Consider the following 18,193-nt stretch of genomic DNA (forward strand, 5'->3'; position numbering starts at 1 on the left):
ATACTGCTGAGTGAATGGCAGTAGTCAAAACATGAGGGATCAAGTGTTGCCATCCTCCCAGACAGACATTACGGAACCTGTGCAAGGTATTTAATTTGATCTTTTTGTTCAAGTCAGTGGCATTTGCATTCATTCATATTCAGCAAATTATTAATCTAAAAAGGCTAAGATTCTTTAATTTCTTCTTTTTTTCCCAAATGCCATTTTTTCTTCTGTGGAATTATTGCCATAAATAAAAGTTGCACTTAGACCAGCTATGATATCACCAGCCAAATTCACTACAGATAAAGGTCAAGGAAAAAAAAATTTAAAAACAAAGTACTCAAATTTTACCAAATTCTTTGTTTATAAATTTTTATTTTGTTTTTATTTACGTTCTATTTATATAAAACATCAGTGCTAAGCCTTCAAGTAAAACTCTGAACATCAGTCAGCCCTTCCTGGGCTCCTAAGTGGGCTCTGTGATTTATCTGCTGTAACAGCAGCACTGGGCAGAAAGCATCAAAGAGGTAACTTTTGGAGCAGGACAAGTTACTGCATTGTTTCTTCAGCTTCTTGCACAGTAACTACTATATTGCAACCGTCCTTCAGAAGCATATGACCATCATTTCAGCTAAATAATCTGCATATATGAAAGCCCTAACCTTAACTGAAGAAGACAAAAGGAGACCAGTACATTACTAAATGGGTTTCCTCAATAACACAAGTTTTGAAACTCAAACATGCAATTCTTGCATTAGATGTAACTCTGAAACACTGAATGAAATTTGCATTTTAGAAACTCATCTGAACAGCATGCAAAAATTTCCATCAATGGACAATTCCTCATCTCAATTTCAACAGTTTTCTAGCTTTAAAATACCTACTAATATTGGAGGAATTACAAAATCTGTTTACTGTTTGAATTCCTCTACCCTTAGCTTACTTCCAATGCATCTTTTTACTTCCATAACTTTCAAACAAAGTAACTTTTCATATCATAAATCTTCATACACTTATTAGCAGATGATGACCAACTCATGATTCAGTCTCTATTTGACAAAATGGACTGGATTTTATCACTTTCCTTCCAGAAAGATGAGCTCCTCTGGAACTCTTAAACTCTCTCCTCAATACAGGAGAAAAATGCTGATACTTAGTTCAGAACAAGAATGTTCAGAAATAGGTCATCATAGCTTTTTCCAGTGATGAAAACTGGAGTCAATAACTGCTGGATTTACTTAAAAATTCAGCTACCATTTTAGGGAGAGGACAGAGGACAGGCTTCTGTAAACGCAGGAAAATACTTAAGCACATATTATTATCATATAGTATTAGCAGAGACACAGCCCTGAACATCTGGCTTCAAAGCACAGCAGATACTGAGATCTGCATCCACATTTTCCTCATCACAGATGGGCATGCAAACCACTAGACTAGTTTGGATTGATGCTTAACATTGACTAGATAGAAGTTGCAGAGACAAGGACTTGGGATTTAATGCAATGAAAAGGAAACAGAAATACAAGTGGGAAGTAACAAATAAATATTACTAGGGAAAATGCAAGACATAACAACTTCGGCACACATAAAGTAATACAGAAGGGAGAGAAAAGGTGCACTGGGCATTCAAGCTATACAGTAGAATTTTTTTTAAAAAGCAGAGCATCAGAAATCATGCTAGCAGAAAAAACATATATCCTCTGTGAATTTAGGAGGATCTGGTCTCCTGAATCTCCTGCTAAAATGAAGGAGGGTCTCTAAAAAGCAAAAACAAGAAGAACTGACTTCTGAATAAAGACAGAGACAAATTTGTAAAAAGTGAAAATGGCAAAGTGAGGCAAAGAGAAAGTGGGGTAACAGTTTAAAAATATTTAAGGATAAATCTGCATAGCTGAAAATGAAGACATTTTCGATCAGACATGGAAACCCAGGAAGGACTAAAGGGCGAGATTTTTTAATATTTTTTTTAAATGGAAAATACTGAGTGACTAGCAGGAAAGGCTTTTTGGTGGGGAACAACTGTTGGCCTGTGAAAAAACTGCCAGAGGGAATTTTTCAAAGCTACTGCTGGACAAAATAACAGAAAATGCACTCCTGGGAACAGTCCTGTATCTCAGCAAGGAGGAAAGCCTCAAATTGATGTAAAAGATCACTTCATAGTATGCCAATCTGTACACTGTGCATACTGTAACTAAGATATATTCCCTGAAAATTTGTGCTCCCTTTTTAATATAACACTAATGTCCTTTATTATTGATTTTAACAGGCTTTAATAGGAGGAAGCATATATTCAATTACTTTATTACATGCTTTGAATATAAATGGTGAGCATCTGCACTCTAGTTTACTCCTTCCGTCCTTGCCCTCTCATAAAACCAGCACATTTTAGAATTCAGAGTGGCCCTCCCTAGCCCAGCCACTTTCTTGGCTGGTTTGCTGGGATCTATATATCCAATCTAATTATTTTGATTCCCATTTCCAAACCTATCAGTGGTGCAGTGGAGCAAGAAATCAAAATGCCAGTCTCCTAAATGTGTTAGAACCTAAAAGCTAACAGCTACTCATTTGCAGAGGCATCACCGTGCTGCCCAAAGCCCCTGTCATCATGCAATTTATGTTCAATTTTGGATGTGACTCGAGAGGGGTTTCCCAGTGTACCAATACTTGGCATTTCATATAACATTTCAGATAGGCTACAGTTTGTTGCATCATCTTGTTCTGTCACAGAGTAACTAACAAAACCTTCAGTTTGGGTTTTGTCTCTTTTCTAAGTCTTCTTTAAGTCCTTTTTTGTTATTTTTCACTTTGTCTTCTGAAAAGGGAAAAAATAGAATCATACCAGCTTATCTACCCCAAAGTGATCAGAAGAGAGAGTCAGCAATATTCCTGCCAAAACACCTACTATCCTCTCAAGTCAGGGGGATCATATGTTGCTCACTAGCTGAATTCCCTTGGAGGTCTTTTTCCTGACTGTACACTTTTCCCCTCTTAAATTACAGTCTTACTTAGATTACTAATGCCTCAGCGCCACCAAAAATATTCCCATTCATTTCCACAGCTTTTACAAATACAATAACATGATTTGTGCTTAAATATAAGCGTCACCATTTTACTTTTTATTATGAATATCATATGTTTGGCAAGCTGTCTGGCCTTCCTTATGATGATGAATGCTGCACCAAACAATTTGCTGGATCTTTAAAGAAATGGCCAATTCAATTACATTATTCCAGAAGCTTTCAAATCCCTCTCTGCCAAACGTCTTTGCTGTATCCTGCCACAGACAGCACATTTGTATTTCAGCACAGTAGGACACTTGTTTTATTGAAGCATACAGTTCTCGTTAGGTACTATCAACAGAGCACTATTTCAGTTCTGCAGCTCTTTGTTCCTTCCCACCCTCTCTAGCCTTGGTTATTAGGATTTTCAATTTTACTGACCAAACGTGTATGCGTTACTAATTACATGTATGAAACCTAGTAGTTATCGACTGCTACAACAAAATACATTAGTGACCAATTACAGGAGCTCTTGGCAGTGATGGTTATCATTTTAGTGGATTTAATCATTGCACTTAAAGTGAAGCCTGAGATTCCCTTTGAGATTACACCACTAATTGCTTCTGTTTTGCCAGTTACTGCATGAGCTGGTTTGGAAAAAGGATCACTAAAGATGCTTTCTAAATACCGAAGAGCAGCAAACAGATGAAGCCTCCTGTAATGAGTGTGTGTCGCCCCAATAAAACTACAGTGTCAATTCATTCATACCACAATTCCAGTCTCCAATACATATTCCCCCTTGTCATCTCCTCTTTCCTTCTCAGTTCTTTTTATTTGGGCAGACAACAGCAATACAGCTGCAGTGCTGTTCACATGAATTGTGTGGCACACTATCATTTATTTATACAGATAGAGAGACCATTACACCTTTTTTTTTATTAAAAAAGTATTTCCCCCACCCTCTTCTGTGTTTGCAGAGAGGACGCTACTTGTTACTCTTATTGTGACAGAATGTCTGAATGTTTTTAGACCTTCAAGGAAAAAACAACAACAACAACAAATAACCTAGGCAAAGTACATTATTTATTACACACAATACCACCATAATAGGCTTCCACTCTTTCGGAATCCCTAAAAACAAACACTCCTCCTCCAATGAAATATATAATATAACATATTGTTCTTTAAAAGCCCAAGTCTACCTCCAGATCCCGATTAGTGATGCTGGTTTACAGCCTCATAAAATAGAACTGTCTATATATTTTAATAATGAGACCAACCACAGGACTTTGGTACCTTTCGAATTTCATAATACACAACTTTCCAAATGAAAGGCTGTGACACTTGGCTTCAGGCAAAACAAGGAGATACAATTTCATCAACATCTAAGATTTGATAAAAATAAGTTGTCTTTCAAAGACAGAATGCGTGGGGGAGGGCTGCAACCACAGTTCTCCACAGTTCTGTTAAGCTTCCTGAGAACACGCTATTTTAATAAATAAAACTGTTTAAAGAAATTTGTTTGATTCATTTATATAAAATTTCAGTTACTGGAGTTTCAAACACCACTTTCTGAACAACAGAGACCTTTCTCAAAAATAAAAAATAAAAATAATTTTTAAAATCCTCAACCAAAAAATTTCTCCCAAGATTAAAAAACTTCTAGAATTGTCTCATCAACTATCAGCTTTTTTAGGATTTCAGTAGATACAGCTCTAATTAGAAACTTAATAGATCTCTATGAGAGATACTGTAGAGAAAGAATTTTACATCCCCAGAGACCTCTAGACTATGAACAGCAGAGCATATGATATCCTTTAAAAACTTTCAGAAACCATACACCATGATTTACAAAAATAATAGTGATCTCCCTGTAATTATCTGTTAAAAGAAGCTGAAGAGCTTCATCCTACAGTATCAACAGGCTGTAGCTACAGTACCAGTTGTCTTCACCTCAGCCTCTGAATACAAAACAGACTATTACCTGGAAAAGAACATAATGCAGCACACAGAGGGTTGTGTCACGGATACGTTTTACGTTTGCTTCAAACCCAGATGTAGATTTGCACAAACCCGTCAATCTTTCCACAACACAAAGCACAAGAACTGCTAGATGCAGGATACTCTCAGGAACAAGGCCAGTTCATTTCCATGCTTAACTGAGAAAATCTTGCCCCAGGGCACTCAATTTTAAGTCTGAAGGAGAAGATCTGTAGGTGATAAAGTAACTGCCATCACCAGCAAATAATAAACTGGATGAAACACCCAAATTAGAGTAAAGCTTAATCCTATATTCATAAAGGAATAAACTAAACAATCTAATTGCATTATATCCATCTCTCAGTTCAAAAGTTCTTGACTTAGGCCTTCCTCAAACAGCAATTACAGTCAAATTTAAAGTAAAAAGTAACATACCACCAACATGGTATCTTCATCGAGGCAGAAGTCACTACACCTACATATCCTCAAGCCCAGCAGAATAACCACCTTTATTTTGCATAGGCAAGCTCATGTGTCAAGTAAACAAGCACAAAATTTAAACTTAATTCCAAAAAGATTGCAATTGCACCTTCCAAATGAGTAAACGGGAACAAGACAGGAGAAAAAGATATCCCAGAAATGAACAGCTGTTCATTTTGTTCATTTGCTGCACCCAAATAGCACCCAAAATAACAAAGGTCAGGAAATACCTGTCTTTCAGCACTGACAAAAGCAATAGACTAAAGTATGCAGAGTAGGACTGATAACACAGGAAATAAATGAAAACATTTGTTGGGTGTTCTTACAGAAGTTAAAAGAAACGAAGCAAAAACCTCTCTCAGAAGTCCCTGCTGGATTTAAAACAGAGCTGCTGAGCCAATTTTTATTTCAAAACATGCCATTATCATTTAAGAATACTGAACTTCTATCCTTTAAGAAACCTTATGCCTGTTCACTAGTTCACAGACCAAATTCCTAAAACCATGCACAATGAGTTCAAGTATGACAAGGCACAATATTTGCAGGAAAGAACTTCAGTGAAAAATACAAAGGCACAGGAAAGCAACCAGTTACTTATCATATAGTCTCAAGCACCATCTGTGATTCACTGTCCTACAAATCAAAGAATGGTAACACTAAATGCTGACATAATGTATTTCTGAATGAGTTGTCTTATGTCTGTATAGCTCACAAAGCCTGGCACTTTTTTAAGTAACATTTTTAATTATCTTTAATATTAAAAACAATTAGAGACTTTTTTGTCTACTCTCCAACGCAAAAAAATAAACACAGTAAATAATACTATGGCAAAATGAAACATTTTTTTATACAGTGATGGGATAGATACCAATTTATAAGTTCATGAATTCAGTACAAGAATATTAAACAACAGGACAGACTTGAAATAAAATGCACTGATAACAAGTTTAGAACAAATTAACTCAAGAGACTCAGCTGATAAGTAGAGTTTGTAAAATTTAATGTAGATACTAATAAGGATATTAAACTTACTGAAGCCTTCCAAAACTGAAAGTAATTATTTTAAAATTGTAAATGCCAGCAGGAAGAAAGGCTTCAGCTCTGGCAATTGCTTCAGAAAACAATTAAGTTGCCCATTGTTAAAAATGTTACCAGTAGAAAGAAGTTTTGTCCTATACTATACTTATCTGCTCATTATTACATGCATTTTATATATTAATATTTATTACTAAATACATACATTAAATAATATAACAAAGTACTCTTTTGACACATAAAATAATTTATTGCAACCAGAAGAATGCTTGGATTGTCAGGAAAGGAAGATAGGTGGGTAACTGAAAAATATTTTTCCTGCCTTTTCAGAAACCTGTGTAGGCTGTATTTGGAATTGGGGAACTTGAAATCCCTAGGAATGTTTCCCACATACCCTGTCAAATCTGATGAAGAAAAGCTCTCCCTGTCTTATTTTAATGATAGCTAGTCCAACTCTTTTAATGGAAGTAAACCCAACCAAGACAATAGCTTTTGTCTCAAACAATGAGAAATAAGCATTTGCCCTTTCCAAGACGACAATATTAAGCCACCATGGGGTCTTCTTCTCAGCCTTCATCCTCTGATGACCTCATACTTAACCTGCCCTCTTCTTAGGACTTCAGTCCTGCTGAATCTCAATGCCTTATTATGGTCACAAATCAGCAACACTGAATTTAAGAAACGGAGAGGTTGTTCAAACTCAGAAATTACTCTCAAATAACTGAAAAGGCAAAACATAAAATACTATGAATCCTGCCTATAATCTATGTTTAATTTTATGGAGGCTTTCAAGATAGCAATAAAAAGCAAAGCTACTGCAAACCACTGAAGGCTCTCTACAACATAATCTGTAACCAGCCCTAGTACTTCTTGCCTTTTTCAATTCAAAAGCCAAGGTACTGTCTCAAGTTACAGACTGCTATTAGGAAAAGAGATGCTGAAAATATATAACAGTTTTAACATTTTGTAAAGCTGATTTTTCAGCTAAACAGTCACTTACTCAGGTGCAAGAATAGTCAAGCTCCCCAGTTTCCCCAGATTTTCCCTTCAGGCCAGTTTTATCCTTAGGTACCTGTGTACAATAAAAAAGAAAGGCAAAATCAATTTACATAACTCCTCCTAAGTTAATCTCTCAATTATATCAACTCTTATGGACCCAAATTGCCAGCAATTTAAAAATTCACATCTCCAGCTTTTCTAACAGGATTTCTTTTTTCATTTAATGGATTTCTCATAAATTTGCTTAACCAGAAGCAAACTGAAAGCTTTCTCCCTTGTAAAAAGATGGGGGTTTATTTGACCAGTTTTACATATATAGATTTTTTTTAGACTAGCACAATCTTAAAGAGATTTCTGTGAGAAACCTCACACCCATTCAACCTAGGAGAAGGTGAGAATGCATGATTTAGGCATGTTTCATCACTTGTTTTTAGGAAGACAAACAGAAACCAACACAATTAAGGCTTTGTTAGCCACAGATTTAAGCTACCTTAAAACTCTTAACATGTTACAAGAACATCCTATATATTCAATTACCACTTTAAAAACTGAAATAAGGTTTCTGTTACTTAAGTAAGGAGGAGCTCTAAAAATAAAGTTACTCTACTTTCTCCTGGTACTAGTATGAATTAAATAAATATTTTCAAAATGTGCTATTTAACTGTATGGAGTCCATCTTTGCAGACATATGAAGCTCCAATTAAATAAGTCTGGTTTTGCTGACACAAAAGCCTACCTGCACATAGTCAAATTTGCCAGAATTAGACCAGCTAATTTAGAGCAGCTCATCTAACAATAACAGAGTAGAAAAGCAATGCATTTGATAAGACACAACCACTGAAACTAGTCTCTTTAAATAGAAATTGCAGCCTTACTTATGATCATGGTCAGAATACAAACAGATACAATGGAATTAGTTCCCCTAATTACATCAGATTAAAACAAAAATTATTTTTCATCTTCTCTGTCATTCAAGTAAATATATAATTGGAAAAGTAAGCAAGATACAGTTTTTCAAGGATTTTACCAGAAGTTAACAGAAATTTAAAAACTGACACAAACTATGTGTCCTAGTTTTTAAGTTTTCTTTGTATGTTGTACATCTAGATTTTCCATTTTAAAAAATTAAGGTCAACAAGCATACATAAACAGCAACACACTCAACCACACTAAAATCTTAAAATAAGAAAGGTGTCTAATGAGGTGTAAACTAACAAAATGGTAAGGTAAGCAGTTCACAAGTCTCAATTTTTATTTTTATTTTTTAAGGATTTGCTTTTAATTGGGCCCTCTTGTTCATATCTATAATGACTGGCTTTTTATTAGATGATGATGTGCAATTTTTTCCACAGCACCCTGACATCATTCAGTGGATAAAATAGCTAGAAGAGGGTGCCAAAAATCTACACATTCACTGAATAACAGATGGTCAAGATACAGCTCTACACTCTTTATCTACTCCAGGTTATCCTGTGCTGTTTCAGAACAGCACTCTGAAGACAGAAACGCTAGTTCTCAGAGCTCATTTTTGGTGCTGTCAGGGCAACAACAGATTGCATTACTGTCCCCTGCAAGGTATGTCACATGAGCCCCAGTCTGTGAAGTTAAAGAATGAAACCTTTGAATTAGGAGCATTACAAACTTTAGTGTTCAACCAGAGATTCCTAAAACTCATTTATCAGAGCACCTAGCCTTATATTATGCTTCAATTTCCTGGGAAAGTTGTATTCATCTGCCTTAGCCAGGTGACACTCCTTTCCTTTCCTGGAGAGCATTGCTCCATTCACTACCTGTTTTAAAGTTCTAAAACAAATTAAAGCAAATTTTCAAAGACCTGTTTCTTTGCTTGCACAGTCTTTGCACACTTCTGGTCCAAATGAAAAGACCATACAATCCTGAGAACATATAATCTAAATCTATATCATAACGCATATATCCAAGGGAGTTCTGTTATATTCTAGACAATATTTATTCTTCATCTTCCCAGCTTTGCAGCACTTAACCTTTATAATTCTAACAACATTATTCAAGACAGCTTTCTGAGCTTGGTTTAATATCCAGCTATTTTGAAGGCAGTACCCATTGAAAAGGGTACTTTTGAAAAGGGTATCCATCTTATTCAATTCAGACACCCAGACTCTCCCTCAAAACTTGGCCACCTCTCCTCATCCAAGCTGTACATTGCCAATCTCGGGGACATGTGATATGACCCCCATCACGCTCTGCCATTAGGCTCAAATTCCTATTTCTGATCTCAGTCCTGCTTATGGTAACTGCTTTGTTCTCATCAACATCATTAGACAACATAACACAGAACCACAGAATCCTAGGGGTTGGAAGGAACCTTGAAAGATCATCTAGTCCAACCCTCCTGCCAGAGCAGGGTCACCCAGAGCACATCACACAGGAACGTGTCCAGGTGGGTTTTGAATGTCTCCAGAGAAGGAGACTCCACAACCTCTCTGGGCAGCCTGTTCCAGTGCTCTGTCACTCAAATATTGCTCCCTCCCTGCCTGCAGCCAGAATCCCATGAACTTTCAGCTCTCATATTCTAGTGTTCCTTTTAATCTCAGCATCATCTCTCAGTTTTCTGTTCCCTTCACAAATTTGCTAGCTATTCCACACTGCTTTTAACTTTCCGGTGGTTTTCCCACTGCTTTACTCCCCCAATCAGCCTCTAGCCCTAGGCATTATTTATTTATTCTCAACAACTAAATCCCTCTCTTTCCTTTCCTGGTTCTACAAGGTCTTTATGTTTAGTATGTCATAGCCATGGCTGCTATGCTTTGTGCTGAACTCACAGCTGAACTCACTTTGTGATGGGTGTTTAAGAGATCTGTACAAGGACTCATAAACAGGAACACTTCAGGATCCCAGAAGGACTTGGGCATAAGATAAGCCAAAGCATCAGTGCTGTCTGCAGAAGTAAATTTTTGGCACTCAAATCACATGCTACTGAAAACCACACAGACCTGTATATTTAGGTGTCAAGGCAGCCATGTGAAGGCTTTGTGGGCTGTAGGTACTTCAGTCTTGAAGTTAGATTAACACTATATACCTAATTTTCTATTTTTTAAAAAATCATTCTACAAAGAAATCAAGGGAAGCTAGATACAGTCTAAATCTCAATCTAAACTCATTCTACATGTCAGCTAACACCAAGTTACTAGTACTTCTTTAAGTCATTCTTTCTGAAGACCCTGATTCAGTAAAATATATTAAGTTTCAGGAGGAGGAGGAAGAAATGGTTTTTAAATAAGAACAGGGTTTTCTTAACACTGTTTACCAAGGAAAAGTGGACTTACCTTTTTTCCCTTGTAATAAAGTAGATGATAGTATACCTTCACCTATTTTTCCCAGAAAGTATGAACCAGCCTAAGACATCTTCCCATCTGAGCTTCTTGGTATCAATGAAAACTAACAGCGAGCTATAAGATTGTTTCTAACAAGGATTTACATAAAAGTATCCTAAAACCGTCAGCTCCCCTAGTAATTTGCCCTTCTACCTTTTTCTCCCGTATTTTATACATTCTCCTATCTCACACAACTCCTCCTTCTCCATTCATCTCCTTCTGTTTCTTCCTCTTCTCCATAATATCCTCACTGAAATACAACCCAAGTTTCAAATTATGAAGAATGCAGTCACCTTTCTGCACACTGTAATTAGTTTTTCCGTAGCTTTAATACTGTTCTGGACTGGTATACCAGAGAGGTGAATGTAAAGTAAAATATTAATTTTGTCTAAGTGAAAACTTCAGATTATCTTTCAGACTATCTTTGCCATTAGCTTCCTAAGATTTATAAACTTGTTTGACGTAACCTGTCTGTCAATTTTCCAGAAGACAATAGTTCTGGGAAAGAAAAAAAATTTAAAAAATCTAGAAGGGTCACACTGGATTTAGAACTAGACCTCTTGCTAAGTGTTATCCTGAGTTTATTCTTAGTATAATTCCCTCTTCTTCCAGCACCACCTCATCCAAATACACAATCGCACACTTTCATGGCACACTTCACATGCCATTTTGCTTCATGTGCTGATAAACTTCCTTGTGCTTAAGTCTTGCATTTCTTTGCCATTTGCACTATTTCTGATTTTGCACTGTCTCTAAATAGTGCAAAAAGTCACATAGCTTTTCTTCATTTATTTCATTGGAGCCATTATACTTCCCTTTCTCATGATAATACAACAGTAGTTGGTCACATCGCTCCTTTTCTCTAAGAGAGCAGCATATATCCATCAAATGCAACCCCATCCCTTCAGAGTGACAACAGCAGCCTCAGTTCTCTCTTGTTTACCTTTGTGCTCTGCTGCTGTCCAAAATCATACTCCTCCTCAATAACTAATGGAGTCTATTCCTGAATTCTCCAGTATGCTGCAGGCTGAAATACTCAGGAGGCTGACCAGTGCGTGGGTGTGTTTGCAAGCACATGTTAGAGAACAGAAGCGAGTGCTCACTCGGGAGGAGGAGGGGAGCCAGCCTCTCCTCAGGACAAAATACTCACATGCAACCTAGGGGTTTAAGCTATAGGATTCTCACATCCTGTAATAAAATCTTTGCAACTGAATCTTCTTGATTTAGAAGTCTCAACCTCTGCTGAAATTATGTAAATTCAGTGAAGAAAGCACATATCCCTCATATGCTGCTGCTGTATTGCTGAGTAGCTGTTTAATGACAGCATAACTTACTTACTAAGTACAGATGAATGATTTAGTGCTAGAGGGTATCTGCTAAAGACGAATTTCTATTACATGTTGATTCTTCCAATATTGACATTAAAAATAAAAAGTCACTCTCTGATTTATGAAAAATAAAGGCAGTAGACTGAAGTGACTTTCTATTTTTAAACAACAAATGATGGATAATATATATGTACACTACAAGGCAGCCTTTCAACAACCATTTTGTGTCTCCAATATATAAACATTAAATACAAATGCAGTATCATCAATGAACTCAATATTTAGAAATAAATCGCTCATTCCTCCATTGAGCCACGCTGCATTCATCATAGAATCGTAGAATGGTTTGGGTTGGAAGGGACCTTAAAGATCATCTAGTTCCAAACCCCCTGCATGGGCAGGAACACCTACCACTAGATCACGGTGCTCAGAGACCCACCCAACCTGGCCTTGAAAACCTCCAGGGATGGGGCATCCACAGCTTCCCTGGGCAACCTGTTCCAGTGTCTCACCACCCTCACACTAAAGAATTTCCTCCTAATGTCTAACCTAAATCTCCCTCTTTCAGTTTTAAGTACACTGTAATGCTGAAAGTTTTATCTAATTATCCTTATTTGACCTCAAATGCAACAGGGAAATCAAAATGTTCAAAATACTTGTATCTTGCTGATAATCACTCGACATTGAAAAGTACATGTCAGGATAATGCAAGATGGTGTTTATTCTTATTTTTTCTCAAGAGGTCTCAAACAATCTCACAAACATATTTAATGTTGCACTATCTCTCATTCTTCAGTTTTGTACACCTGCTGGTTTTGAAGGTAGATGAGATTCAATTATCCTGGCTCCAACCACCAGTATGGCCTGACCCTGGAAATCTACCACTGACACATCCCATGGAGGAAACAGGGCTGTAATTATGACTTGTGTCCCTGCATCTAGACTTCAGAACCTAAATAATCCAATGTCTCTGACTCATTCAGAAGCCAATTATCACTACTGATCCTAGACATTTCTCAAAAGTCGGCACTCTGAATCTATCCTGTTCATCAGCATGTTCGCATTTGTTTGTTAGTCTGGATAACAGCAACAAATATCTGTAATGATTAGTAGTAGATTGATGCTGATTTAAAAAAATAAAAACAAACTCACAAAGAAACCCCAAAAACACAACACTGGTAAACTGACCAAAAAGTCATAAAATATTTTTTCAGGATTTGCCTCCGCTCACTTTAGGGAACCCTTCCCCTCTCTTTATTTTCTCTTCCTGCTCACAAGCTCCTGGCATCCCTCATACCATGGTGTTTATATTCTAGTTTCCTTCACCAGTGACATGAAAAAGAAGCGTCATTCACCCACACATACCTCCTTGCCAGAATGGTCAAGAGAATCATTTACAAAGGAAGGTCCATCATTTACCCCTACAAATTACAAATATGAAGCCAAGAATTGCCTCATTCTCACCTCATCACATTAACAAGTACCTGTGCCTCCCCAAAGCCTGCAAGAGTGAAGGAAAATAATTATTCTTACCCTCTAATGGTTTCCTGGCATGGAAAATTTACCAGTATAATGGTGCCAGAATCCTACACTGCACTAGTTTAAATCTTCCATGAAGGAGTCTGGCTTAACAACTTCCATATAAGAGATGACCAGCTCACCTCCGAATGCCTTTCTTACTAGAACAAGAGGATTTTAGCACAATCTCTACAGAAATTACAGCCTGGCTGATGCTAGTTGTCTTGTTCATATAGACAAGTCCTAGAACTTTTCAGCAAACAAGTGCTCTTGGTTTATACTTTGTACAGCCTAAAGCCAATATAGTTAACATTTCTTTGATCCTTAAGCTTCACACTTCAGAGAGCTGTGGGAGAGAGGAAGTGCTGGAGGCCTGGCAGTTTCAGCAACCATTAATTATAGAAACTCATCATGAAGGGCATTGCTAGAAGTTCGCTTCAGACCATCAGAAAGTATTAGAGATAAGCCGATAGTTTAAATATAAATACTCCAGTTGCTATCACACAGTTGTCCATGAAAGACAAGGTGTCAGGGCTTTTTTTTTTGCCCCCCAGACCGACGATCTGTGAGGTGTCGAACAGTAAAGAAATTTACCATAGTATAAGCCCCTTCCATTAAAATGTATTCCCTAGCACGTTTTTGTGTTTGATCTCAAAGTAAATTATAAATCACATCCATTTTTATAACTGCTGACTATACTATGTCTAAAATTTTCAGAATAATAATTTTGCTGACTAAATTTAATAGTACACTCTTCTGAACTCAACTAATTTTTGAAACAGAAGTAATCCTAAATGCAAATTACAGTCTTTTTAGGGGAGAAAGCAAAAGTTACATTCAGCTGGTCCCAACTATAAAATTATTGAGCCGATCAAAATTATTTATCTCCTTTTCGAATAATACATATAAAACTACCTGGCAAGTTACTGGTAAAGGCAGAAACAGTATCTTACTTAACTAGTTCACTTTCTTAAGAGTTCTCAACTGCCTAACAATGTATTTTTTTTAATATTCAGGTTTACATTAGTGATCCCTGCAATAATCAATTTTTTATTATGACAACAGCCACCTAAGGCATAAGAGTCCATTCACAGTAAACTAAATGTTTGGTGGCACAATACGGCCTGAGCCTAGAAAACTTAGTAAGTTAGATTTTCTTTTTTAATCTGACACTCAAATGAAATGGTGAAAAAGAAACTTTCTCTTTAAATCCTGTCGAGAATAAAATCTAGAAAGCTGTAGGCTATCCTTTACCAGCTGCTTTTTCACTTACTAATTTAAGAACAACACTTCTTCCTGTTGCACACTTACCAGGAAGCAGCTATGCCATGAATGTGTTATAAACACTACACATCTCAGGCTGCACGGCTCTCTGAAAAACAATACAACCTAATGGAAGCGCTGCTCTTTATCATCCTCTACTTCCTGCCCACATTCTGGTTACTTAATTCAATACCAAAATTAGAGCCTTTGAACAAATTTCACATCTCATTTTACTTCTGTATTTCCCCTTTCAGCTGAGGTCTTTGATGATATGCTGATTTCCCTGGAAGTCCACTTTGTCACAGAAATTCTGCAAAATGCGAGGCAGAGGGATAAACAACCTGCAAGACATAATTTACAGAGAACAATCCTTTTGGGGTACAGGAGGAGGCAAGTACATATATTCTTCAGATGTGACAGAAAAACTTCTCTGCACCAAACAGCAAGAAGTCTGAGTAGCAGAAAGAATGCAACAGCTGCTCTGAATCACCAACACAGCATTTCAGTGGGTGCCTCAGCACAATACACAGACACAGAATGGTTCCTTCAGGATGAATGTGCAACTGCAGGCAACCACAGGATGAATGTTCAGTTCTGAAGTTTCCATAGAATATCTGCCCCATGTGTCCTAAAAACTATAAAATGCTTCTCAACACCTTACAAAACGCAAAATAGCTATAGGAAAACCTATAATTATACAACACCATGGAGGGAGAGATGGAGCTTGAGTGTATATCCTACGTCTTTGCAGTAGCTGCATATTTTTGTAACAGTTGCCAAGTAACAACTTCTCCTAAATGATCACAGGAAGTGGACCATGCATCACACAACAAAAAGGGATATAAATACATATTTAATCATAGAATCATTAAGGTTGGAAGGGACCTTAGAGATCATCAAGTTCTAACACCCATGCCATGAGCAGGGAACCCTACCACTAGACCAGGCTGCACAAAACCTCGTCCAACCTGGCCTTAAAAACCTCCAGGGATGGGGCATCAACAACCTTCCTGGGCAACCCATTCCAGTTCCTCACCACCCCTAGAGTGAAGAATTTCTTCCTATATCTGACCTAAATCTCCCCTCTCTCAGTTTAAAGCCATCACCCCTTCTCCTATCACTATTTTCTCTGATGAAAAGCCCCTCCCTAGCTTTCCTGTAGGCCCCTTTCAGATACTGGAAGGCCACTATAAGGTCTCCCTGGAGCCTTCTCTTCTCTAGGCTCAACAGCCCCAACTCTCTCAGCCTTTCCTCATAACGGAGGTGCTCCAGCCCTTGGATCATCTTGGTGGTCCTTCTCCAGACCCTCTCCAACAGGTCTATATCTTTCCTGTGCTGAGGGCACCAGAACAGTATTCAAGGTGGGGTTTCACAAGAGCAGAGGGGCAGAATCACCTCCCTGGCCCTGCTGGCCACACTTCTTTTGATGCAGCCCAGGATGCAGTTGGCCTTCTGGGCTCCAGTGCACAATGGTGGCTCATGTTGAGCTTCTCATCAACTACCACCCCAAGTCCTTTTCCTCAGGACTGCTCTCCAGCCATTCTGCCCCCAGCCTGTATTTGTGCCTGGGGTTGTGCCAACCCAGGTGCAGGACCCTGCACTTGGCCTTGTTGAACTTCATGAGGTTGGCACTGGCCCACCTCTCCTGCCTGTCAAGGTCCTTCTGGACGGCTTCCCTTCCCTCTTGGGTGTCAACCACACCATGCAGCTGAAGCACATTGTTAGTGCCAAATAAGTATAATGAAAACAGTTTCAGTCTCCCTTCAGATCCCTTGGAGACCTCTATACATTAAATCCAAAGACTTCTCTTATAAACTTGACTTTTTATAGACATTCCAGAAAAAAATCTCCTGTACAGCTTACTAAATTCAGGCCCAAAACCATTCAGGTTCTTTGCCCCACTGTAGTGTTAAAGAGAAATGGGAGAAACATTCTTGCAATTACTTGTCTAAATTCATTCACGACTCATTTATAATACCAATACCAGAAAAACTGGTTACACTTTAGCTGAAACGGTTCTTTGTTGCTGATGTTTACCCATCAATTTATTTACAAATAATAACTTTACCTGTTCTCAGCCTTTATTTGACCAAGCTAAGTGACAAAAGCTTTCTAATTTACTCTTTGAAAGATAATACTCTGTAACTCTGATCAGCCTAGTAGTCTGTCTTTGCACCTGTTCCAATTAAAGGCCATCTTTCCTTTCACTGCAAGGGAAGAGTGTCAGACACAATATTCCAAATGAGGTCTCAGGAAAACTTTGTGAAATGCTATTAGCATTTCTCCCTTTCTCTAAAAAGATATCACATCTAATGCATTGTAGAAGCACATTAGCCTTTTTCACAGCTGCATCATACTGGTGGCTCAGAGCCATCTTAGTAGCGTTATAACAGCACTTTACCTACCAGATTGCTAGAACCATTAAATTATCTACACAACATCCTATGATGTTAACAGATGTTCTTCTCATTTTAAATATTTGCATATCAAGATAAAGACTAGCATGACCTGTCTGAGACCATACACTGGGGGCTTGCAGAGCTGAATTAGCAACTGAGACTTTCCGATTCTTAATCCTAAATACACACCTCCAAACACTAGCAGCAAACAGATGAACCAGAGAGTGCACAGTAACAAGGTACTCCCATTACTCCATGCCAAATGCCTGTGCCCGCACTCAAAAGCCATTTCTAAATGGATGGTAACAGGTGGTCACTTCCCTCCTCTATCACGCAATTGCATTATCCTGTTCAGGAGCCACACAGAAGATACCCAGGAAGGCCCACCCACCTTGACATGGGGGTGGCCTCCCCACTGCTAGCTCTTATCTTCATGTCCTCAGCTAGCACTGAAGGTGCCTTTTTGTGGTGATCCCACCTAGACAAGCCTTTAGGTGTTAGGCCCCCTCCTTCCACATTTACTTGCTCTTAGTTGCCAGAGTGAAAACTGCTCAATTACAACCAATTCTACTGGTGTTTACACTGATATACTTTCCTGAACATTGTTTCAAGGATTGTGGATTTATAATTTGAATGCTCTTCTTGTTCTAAAATTCAGGTCATACTGAAAGTGACAGATCACAATAAAAAGACAAAAAACCTAAAAATGCAGGAACACAAATTTGAAGAATAATGCTGGACAAAAGAGTTGACTGGTACCAAGGAAACAGCTTGGCAGTTCCTACACAAGGTAGAGTGTTGTAGCTACTCGCATCATAGTGTTAATTTCACTATCATGATCTAATACTCCTAATAAA

The 18,193-nt window shown here is 37.8% G+C and overlaps 1 protein-coding gene across 5 annotated transcripts in view; it reads right to left on the reverse strand.

The window, feature by feature from the left end:
- The window catches only part of TBL1X (transducin beta like 1 X-linked), a 197,275-nt gene that overhangs the window by 133,496 nt on the left and 45,586 nt on the right, over window positions 1-18,193 (reverse strand). For 4 of the 5 annotated variants that reach the window (XM_051621972.1, XM_051621923.1, XM_051621933.1 and 1 more), the window contains one exon: window positions 7,477-7,548. The exons of the other annotated variant lie outside the window; for it this stretch is intronic. The gene's annotated coding sequence lies outside the window, so the exon portion shown is untranslated. The remainder of the gene's footprint in view (window positions 1-7,476; window positions 7,549-18,193) is intronic. 5 annotated transcript variants of the gene reach the window in all.

This window comes from Apus apus, chromosome 1 (genome assembly GCF_020740795.1).
Source record: "Apus apus isolate bApuApu2 chromosome 1, bApuApu2.pri.cur, whole genome shotgun sequence".
Classification (NCBI taxonomy): Eukaryota; Metazoa; Chordata; class Aves; order Apodiformes; family Apodidae; genus Apus; species Apus apus.